The sequence below is a fragment of the Pteropus vampyrus genome, unplaced genomic scaffold, assembly GCF_000151845.1.
Source record: "Pteropus vampyrus isolate Shadow unplaced genomic scaffold, Pvam_2.0 Scaffold335, whole genome shotgun sequence".
NCBI lineage: Eukaryota > Metazoa > Chordata > Mammalia > Chiroptera > Pteropodidae > Pteropus > Pteropus vampyrus.
In genome coordinates, this window is record NW_011889116.1 from 1,961,911 (window position 1) to 1,969,127 (window position 7,217).

General features: G+C 37.0%; 1 protein-coding gene across 8 annotated transcripts in view; it reads right to left on the reverse strand.

The window, feature by feature from the left end:
• The window catches only part of GRIA3 (glutamate ionotropic receptor AMPA type subunit 3), a 352,129-nt gene that overhangs the window by 52,474 nt on the left and 292,438 nt on the right, over window positions 1-7,217 (reverse strand). The gene's annotated exons all lie outside the window — the stretch shown is intronic.

The window sequence follows — 7,217 nt, forward strand, 5'->3', positions numbered from 1 at the left end:
AAAAAAAAAAAAAAACCCAAAAAACTAATTTGCTTAGGGATATCAAGAAGAGCCCCAAACTTCCACTTAGTGGTTTTTTTTTTTTTGGGAGAGTTAGTTTCCCAAAGAGTGAGCTGGAACTAATTCGAAGAGAAGTTCTCTTAAAGCTAGCTCATCTGTTTTCTATCTGTGTGTAATATATACTTGGGAAGCTACTGATCACTGCTCTTGTGATTCTGACTTAATTGGCCTTAGGTGATTCTAATATTTAATCTGGATTTAGAACAGTCAACAAAGATTCTGCAACAGCAACAATAAACTGCCAGTTATTGCAATAAATACTGACAGTGAAAAGACTACCATTTATTAAGCACTTACCTGCACCAGGAATGGTGCTTTACACTTTGCATACATTAATGTGAATTCTTAAAATGCCGTATGAAACAAATATTATCCCCGTTTTATTGATGAAGTAAGTGATGCTTATAGAAGTTAATTTGCTGGTTCAGATGACATAGCTAGTAAAATTTCTAGCCCTGACCTCTCCAAACTCTGGACTTGTTTGTCTAACTGGCTACTTGATGTCTCCACTTAGATTTCCATAGGCATCTCCAACTTAGCATGTCCAAAATGCAACTCTTGATGCACCACCCCCACCACTTGCTACTCCCCCAGTGTTCTCCATCAGAGAAAATGGCACTACCACCCAATTTGTCCAGTTGCTCAGGCCAGCGTCCTTGCAGTCATCCTTGACTTCTTCCTTTGATTTCACATTCCACACCCTGTCAGTTCAGTCTTCACAATATATTCAAAATCCAACCATTTCTTACCACCTTCACCCTAGTCCAAGCCAGTCATTTTTCACCTGAAATATTGCAATCACTTCTTAACTGGTCTCTCTGCTCTCACCCTCACCTAGCAGTCTGCATGATCCTTTTGCACAAAACCAGATCATGCCATTCCTCTGCTCAAAGCCATTGAAATGACTTCCTATCAAATATAGAATAAAATCCAAAGTCCTTACCAAGTCTTAGAAAGCCTAGCACAACAGGCTCTGGCTTGTTTTCGTTGCCCTCATCTCTTACCACTCTTTCTGTCTCTCTCTTCACTCTAGCCACATGGACCTTTATCCTCAAAGCTACCAAGCACATATCCATATCAGGGTCTTTGCTCATGCTGTTGCATCTGGGATGCATTTCTCTCTACTCCAGTTTATCTCATATTTGCATGGCCTGTTCCCTCACTTTATTCATGAGTCTAGTCAAATGTCACCTCAGTGGGGAGGCCCTTCTTAATCAGCAGAGACGAAATAGCACTCCCAACATTTTGTCTCCTTAACTGTTTTTTTAAAAAATTTCACTTAATACTAACTGAAACATATATGTTATTTACATATTTGCTTAATTTTTTTGGTCTCATTCACTGTAATGAGCATAAGAACTTTGCTTTGTTTGAGTACTTAGAACAAGGGCTGTCACATAGCATGTGCTTAATAAATATTACTTAATAAATAGTAATAAATATTAACTGAATGAATAAACCCAGATTTAAATCCAGATCTTTTGATACCAAAATCTATATTCTTAATTACAATGTCATCATTTGTCTCCCCCACACCCTTTCAAAGATTAGCGAGTTAAAGTGATCTTTCCATGAATGCATAGATGTGCAGTGGCAGAATTAGTACTCAAATCTAGGTATGCTGTTTTCCAAACCTGTGCTTTTTCTACTACTCCATACTGCCTCTCAGTGGGGAAATTGCTAGTGACTACATTGAACAAAATGCCAGTGAATTGATTGAGGTTTACTTCTTTGACATGTTTTTTTGACATGATTTTATATAGGCTTACTCTTCCTTGGTTCAGCTTTGAAGCCTGTGCAATATACTACAAGGTAAAAGGCACCAATATAATACTCCACTATCTTGGCACAAGGCCCTAAATCCTACCACTGGAGATCATGCCTTCTGTTTGACTTGGACAAATTTATTAAATTTCTCTAAGACATTAATAATTATTTCTGAAATGGAGGCAGGATATGAAACAAGATAGTTTAGAGAAATCACCCAGCACAGTGCCTGGAATGTAGTAAGTCCTCAATAAATTAGATTAAGCCATCATGGTGAGGGTAACACAACCCATATTTGCCACCTTTGTATGATTTGGTATGTTTGAGAATTTGTGCCAGAGGAATACTGAATGGAAGGCGAATCAAAACGTATCTTGGGGAGGACAGGCAGGATGGGGTGCCACCCTGATAAGTCAGGAGACACATGAGGGCATGGGCACATGTGGGTGGGAAGAAGCATGGTGCCAGGTTATGTGCTGGCAGCATTACTGAAGCACAGACTAGAAACAAGCTAGTTCACTAAGTGATTAGCAAAGAATACCTCACAAGGCCAAATAGGGCCACTAAACTGTTCAATTTCAGTATATTCACATTTCACCTTCTGTGGCTCTCAATTTTGAATAATTTGGTTTAGATTTGTCTTTCCTTCTTGCTGTGTTAGGAGTTCTGGTAAGTCTTATTTCTGAAAGCACTATGCTGATTTAAAAAAGTGCTGGCTGGGGTTTTGTCTGGCAAACACACTGAGTGTGAAAGCTGCAGGAAAATTGATTTTCTGGCATTCTCATGTCCTGGCACAAACTCTGCAGCATAGAAGCTCAAGTTACAGAACCTTCTGGTAAGTGTAGCCCATGAGGGTAACTTCACAAAATGATTAGGTTTCACTAATCTTCATAACTGAGGACCAAGGCAATGGTCCCCATATGCAAACTGGCAGATAAAACTACTTTGCTGTTATTTCATTTAGAGAAATAGTCTGATAGCCACTTTGTTTGATTCCCCCATTCTTCATGCTTAGGTCTTGATATCACCCTGTCTTTATTCTGCCTTGGACAGCATGAGTGCTGTGGAGAAGCCACCCAGTTATTGATCTACAAGAGGCATGCCTGTTCATGGTTAAATTTGCAGTTATGTTTTCTTTTGGTGCATAGAACAGTGGTTAAGAACATAGGTCCTGAGTCCCCAAATACCAGGCTTTGGTAATTATTAGATGTGTGACTTTGGGCAAGTCATTTAACCTCACCGAGTCTTAGTTTCCTCATCTTAAAAATGGGGATGGTATTGGACCCACCTCATAGTGTTATTTCAATGATAAAATCAAAAATTGCTTAAAATGAATTTAACATTGCCCTTGACAACATGGTAAGCATTAGTTACCTAGTTAAGAAACTTAGTTAAGTTAGAAACATAGTTAAGTTTCTCTGCCATTTAATAGGTGTATCAGGCACTATGGTAGAATGCCTTAGAGGATGGAGTTGTGGAAGACATGGTCCCTATACTCAAGAAGCCAAAGGAACTAATAGTAGGAAGTGCTCTTCAATAGAACTTTCTGAAATGTTCTATATCTGTGTTCTCCAATATGATAGCTTCTAGCCACATATATCTGTTGACCACTTGAAATTTGGCTAGTGCCATTGAGAAACTGAATTCCAAATTTAATTTTAATTTTAATTAATTTAAATGTAAACAGTCACATGAGGCTAGTGGGTGCCATACTGGATAGTGCACGTCTACAGCTTAAGTAAAGGAGAAGGCAGGGAGGTACTAAAAGGCAGCAAAAGTACACCGAGAACTACTTTGCTTCACAACATATTTCTTGTTTGCTCTGATGATGGAAGTGGTGGTTGCATCAAATGACAATCCTGCCTGCACCACTTGGAAGGGTTGGCTACAGTCTAGGCTGAGGGATAGGAGAGGAGGGGGCATAACTCCTGGCCTATTCAGGGTTAATCTGTAGATCTGGAATAGCTTACCCAGCCTGTATTTATGAAGTTCTCTCTAGAGAAAGGTATGCTCTATTATTTGCTTGGGCAGATATCCCTTGGACATACACAGGAACTGTTTCCTTTAAATTTATCCTATTCATGTAAAATTGAAAATAAATGGAGCCCTGGGTCTAGGTATGCCATGAAAGAATATTCTTGTTACTGTTGTATGAGAAGCATACTTTCCTTAAAGAGAGCAGATTATTATACAAAGAAATATTTATGCAAAAAAAAAAAAAAGAGTATACTCTCTAAATTTCTACCCAGTCTGATTTTTTCTTTTTGGCTCTGTGAGTTGCTACCTTAAGTTGTTTGGAGTCCTTCTCTCTGATTCTCTTTTCCAAGGGAAGAATTCCAGTAGTTTTTTTTTTTAAATACCACTTGCCTGTATTGGCTCTCATAGACGGGTTGAAGAATTGAGTATAATCAGAATTGAAAGTGGTAGAACCTCCAGAGATAATTTCCCCTAAAAATTTCAAATAACTTTGTTAGTACTCATTCCAAACGCCTTTGCCTAGCATTTTCAAATTGTGTTACAGTTACATTACGGTCACAACCGTAAATTTACCTTTTCTGAGTCACCAGAAGGAGGACAGGATCCGCATTTCATATGCAGGTTAAGACTAGGGGAATTAGGCAGGTTGAATGTTAGAGCCATTTAGCTTGGTTAATGTCACATAGTACCAGGGGTTTAAATTAAGCTAGACTAAAACTCCCAAACTGAAACAGGTACTGCAAATTGCAGATTTGCAAATCCAATTCTATTAGAAACAAGCAAACAAACAAACAAACAAACAAAAAAAACAGGAAACAGAATCATTAGCTGAAGTAAAGTTGTGAGCATGTGTTTTTAAAAGAATTATTTAGAAAACTAGATTGTTTTATATTAAGGGCTGTGTATTTACTGACCCTATTGGACAGAAGCAAAACCAAAGTATAAAAATTTTCCGAAGTAAACCTAATCAAACCAAACCACTATTTAATTTGATTTGAGTTTCTGATACATACAGTTATCACCTCTATTCAGTAATGATCAATAGTGAAACCGTAGAAAGAAGCCATGTTGAATCCTAAAGGATTTAGAAGAGTAAAGGGAAACTTAAAGCCAGAATTACATTTCCAAACATCATGTATTTCCTAGTATCTGCAAAACCTGTGGCTTATGGGATAATTTATTAGCAGTCGTTGGTCTGTAATGCCCTTCTCTTATGTCCCCATTTCTGTGCCAGCATCTTAGTACAAAGAAATACAGTAATTTGAAAAACAGGCCCTCTATATATTGAGCAAAACTGTTATTATATGTTGCTATTCCAGAGAATTGGAGTAGGCTGGGAATACTTTTTTAAAAATTATGTATTTTTTTCTTTAAGACTCTCTTGTTTGCCTTATATTCCAACTCTGATCAACTAATGGCAGACCTTTGTCAGCTGGAATGCTTACTGCCCACTGTCTCCCATCCACCACCCTCACCGGTGTGCCACAAACAGTAGTTAACTCAACAAATTAAAAAAATGTTATGCAAACCTGAATGTTTTTCAGAGCCCATTAGGATAAGCTGTGGCTAAGAGTTGTCTGGCTTTCTTCTTCATAATTAAATGGCTTATTTCTATTAACCTAAGATGTTAAAAGTCATTTGCAAATTTTAATTTCCATTAGAATGACATTTCTTTCACAGTCCTTCATGTAAAGACTACAGAATATTTAATTAAGAACCCTCCCTGACAGTCATCTCTCTTCGAGGCCTGTTGTCTTTACCTTCTGTTTTGAAATTGCTTGTCAATGTCATGGGGAGAGTGGATTTCCCACCCCATCTCCACCTAATGACAATCTGAATTTCTACTGATTTCTATCCAGGTCATTCATTATCCACTCACTGAAAACTATGCTATTAATAAGAAGTAGGAAGGAGTTGTACTCTCCTTCCCAGGTTTAAATGAATTTTTAAGGTGGTACAATCAAACAGATATACAAAACAGGCCATTAATGCCACATTAAATTTACAAGTTTAAATACAAAATTAAGGAATGCAGAATTTTTAGTTTCTCATTGGTTCAGTCTTGGCAACATGGGACATGCTAAATATATAGTACAGAGTCAAGAAGATATGGATCCAAAAATATTGAAAAAATGACTCATGTTTGTAAAGGAGACTCTGAGATTAGCTACCAGACTGAAATGCTATAAACACAACTATGTAGATTGGCTCAATCTCAGTAAGTTAGTTTTTCAACACCTTTGAATTTTCTTTTCTCTGGTTTACGCTGCTTTGCTTAGATAAGTGTAGGCCTTCCGTTATGCAACAGATGAATTCCTAGAAGAAAACTCTGCCATGAATTAGATTCAGTTTTGAAAATCAAGTTTTATTTTTCTGTTGATGCATGGGCTGTTTTATGTTTATATCTGAAAGCTCTCCTCTTCAGTTTCTCTGACAAGCAGTTAATGATCTGTAATCACCAAAATGCACTGGGGGATCTCCATTTTTCCAGGGAAGACTATGTTCCTAATGTAAGTTCTCAACTCCTATTTTTTGATTTTTATCGGCTGTGAATTGTCTGATATATGGATTATTTGAGGTAAGGTCCAGCCATGTTGTGCAGCCAAAGATTTTAGAAGAAAAGAGAAGCCTTAAAAGATAAGAAATGGTTTTAACTCATCATAATTAATCTCTGGACTGAAGGTGAGCCCACTATTGCCTTGGAAGACAAAAAAAGCCAGTACAAAGTGATTCAAGTTGGAAGTTCTGATACAGTTTACTCCCTGCTGCTTTCATATATAATAAATTTAAATTAATTGCTAATCATAATTACCTAAACTGTGGTGTGTGTGTATGTGTGTGTGTGTGCGCGCGCGTGCGTGCGCATGTGTGTGCGTGCATACATATGTGTGTCTGTCTCTTTGGAGGAAAGGTGCAGGAAAGGTACAAATATTTGGGAATTGAACTTCAAAATTTTGTGCATAGGGGCTTTAATATGAATCTCTTCATGATTACTCCATTAATACTACCACATTCGGGAAAGAATATGTTTATTTTGGCTGAAATAATGTTTAATATAATGGGGGTAGTTTTTAAATATGAAAAGCTAGTTATGAAATCACTTTTCATTTGGCATTGTTTGCCAAACTATAAATGGAGTAAGCTTTTCAACATTGGCTGCTCAAACTCATTTAAAAAAAAAAAAAAGCAAAGTATTTTCTGGAGAGTCCCTTTTTAATGAACCTTATCTTCATATGCAAAATGTGAATTGTGAAATTAGAAATACAACAGTGCTCAGAGTTCTTTGGTCTCAAGCAATTATTTCTAATTTACCCTTAGAAGTCTATATATTGATTTCTACTGTGATATAATTATTTCAAAACAATGATTTTTTTCTTGGAAACTTTTTTCCACCTTTATCTCCCCTCCAAATA